We start from the raw sequence: 2,983 nt of genomic DNA, 5'->3' as shown, positions 1-2,983 counted from the left end.
TATATTAAATTTCCTCTTACTGCACTGATTACGCTTTTTTCTATAGGGTGTATGATTCTATCATCTGCTAAATATAGTTCAATAGGTGTATCTATTCCTTCTCTAAAACAAGCTTTTATTAGTATTTCTGTTCCTCCTAAATGTACATATTTTATAGGTGTTTTAGCTTTTATATCTTGTATCTCTTTATTAATTATCCTCTTATTTAGTATAGGTATTTGTGCTTTTCCTTTTGTGTATTTACAATCTATGATGTGTTCTTTCTGGCTGACTACGTAGTATTCTTCTTTTTGTCTTTTAAACCAATTTCTTAAGGTAGGTATTTCAAGTACCTTTTCAACACTTAAATCTAATTCCTTTCCTTTTATTTGTTCAAAAATTTTATTATCAAATATAGTTTTTTGTTCTGATAATTCTTCATTTTGATAATCTTCTTTAGATATTATTTTTATATCGTCTTCAGACATTATATTTCTTCATCTATTTCATCATTATCTAGATTAATATTTTCTTCTTCACTTTCAGTTTCTACATCTAATACTTCATATATACCATCGTTTTCACTTAATTCATAGTCTATATATTCTATTTGCATATATTCATCATCGTCTATGATTACTTCTGCAATTTGTTTCCTTTTTGGATCTTTAGGTAATTTACAATATCTAGCTAAATGTCCTATCTTTCCACAATTGTAACAAGTACATTGTGATATTTTTCTTTTTGGTCTATATGGTCTTTTTATTTTATAATTTTTTACATAATACCTTTGTCTTGGTTTTTTGTATTTATATTTAGTCTTAGTTTTTCTATAATTTTTATACCTTTTAGGCTTTTGCTTTTTATTTGTACATCCAAACTGTGGTGCTATTTTATTTTTACAACAGGCTAAATTCTTGTTTAGTACTTTTGCCATTTTTAATTTTTCTTTTTGGTTTTCACATAGTTGTATGAACCATTGATGTCAAAATTTTATTCTAGCTCCTAAAGTATCTACCAATCCTTCATTATTCCAATCTTTTATTACTTTTGTACTAAATGGTTCTGGTAATTTCGTAAAATATTGTTGTCTTAATTATTTTGCTTCATTTAAATTGTATTTTTCTTTGTAATAATATTCTTTAAATGCACAAGTGTATTCTTCTATATAACACATTTTACATATAGCTAATTTTGTCATAAGTTTTCTATTTATTATTTTTTCTCTATTTTGTTCTCTTATATCTGTGGTCATACCACCAAATTCATTTCTTATTGCTGATTTATATTTATCTAGTATATCTATATTTGTTGCTGATGGAGATCCATCCATTTTCTTATCACTTCTAAGTACTTCTAAACTTTCTGAGGGTAGATTTTCTTTCCATAATCTTGTTGTTCCTACAAATGTTCTTTCTATATATCTTGGTGTTTCTGTTGTTTTTATTTTGTTATCTATTAGTTGCTTAGATATATTTCCTATCCATAGTAATATTGCTTTATTTATATCTGTAACACAATCTAGATCTAAGAAAATATATTGTTCGTTTATTGGTTTTGGTATCCAATTTTTATTTAATCCACTATTCCATATTGAGTTAGTTCTATCTTATTGCTGATAACTTTCTGTATAATAAGTTTGTGATGTCCATCTAGGACTAATTCTAGGACTATTTCTGGGACTATTGTCTGGAGTTTTAACTCTTGACGTACTAGGTCGATTTATATCTCCTGTGTTTATTTCTAATTTTTTCGGTTTATTTACCTGTTCTAGAATTTCTGTGTATGTCTCACTTATATCACTTATTTCGGAATTTTGGTCATTTATTGTATCTGATTCATTTTCGTCTATTTCTTTTATGTCAAGGTCTTCATTTAGTTTTTGTTCCATCTCTTTTATTTCATTAGTTAGTTCTTTTTCTTTTTCTATCTGCTTCTCTTTTTGTTTAGTTTCATAATTTTAACGTAGCTAATTCTTTTTCTAATTCACTTATTCTAGTATTTTTTATTTCTTCTAAATGTTGTTCTTCTTGTTTTGCTTGTATTTTTATTTTTTCAATTTCTTTTGATTTGTCTATTTCTTCATTTTCTTTTGTTATTCTTATCATAGCTGTTAGACTATCTTCTAATTTTGCTGTTTCTTTTTCTAACATTAAATATAAATTATTTCCTATTTTTTTTATATCGTCTTCCTAGGTTTGAAAATATTATTTTTATCATTAATCCATCTTGATTTTCATATGTCTTTTCATCTACTGCAAACTCTGGTTTATTCATTATAATTTTTTGTCACGACCCAAAACGGGTCGCTAGTGGCACCCACACTTATCCTACTATGTGAGCGAACCAACCAATCTAAACCCCAACATTTCAACCATAATAAAACAGAATATAATGCGGAAGACTTAAAACTCATTAACGAAATCAATTAATAATTTCTAAAATTTAATGCTTATCATCCCCAAAATCTGGAAGTCATCACCACAAGAACATCTATCATCAAATTACTAAATATAAGAATATCTAGGAAGCTAAAATAAATAAACAGCTAGTCCATGCCGGAACTTCAAGGCATCAAGACATGAAAAAGAAGATCCAGTCAAAGCTAGAAGCATTAGCTCACCCTGAGATCTGACGTGATGAAGACTGGCTAGAGTTGCGGTTGAGTTGTAGACGATGGCACGTTTGCTGCACTCCACAAATAACAAAGAAAAACAAATACAAGTAGGGGTGAGTACAAAACACAAGTACTGAGTAGATATCATCGGCCAACTCAAAATAGAAAGCAATATATTCAGATAATAACATAAAATCAACTAATATTCTTAACAGGTAACAACAACATTTACCATAACCCTTGGCCACAACACCAAGAACATATTTGAGGACACAAGCCTCCACAACATACTCATTTGGGAAACAGGTTCTTTAGATTGACTATATTAACATATTTCAAGGTTCATTCTCTTTACTATCCTGGTGTCGGAACGTGACACTCCGATCC

The sequence above is a fragment of the Solanum pennellii genome, chromosome 8 (assembly GCF_001406875.1).
Source record: "Solanum pennellii chromosome 8, SPENNV200".
In the NCBI taxonomy this organism is placed as follows: Eukaryota; Viridiplantae; Streptophyta; class Magnoliopsida; order Solanales; family Solanaceae; genus Solanum; species Solanum pennellii.
This window is presented reverse-complemented; position numbering follows the sequence as displayed.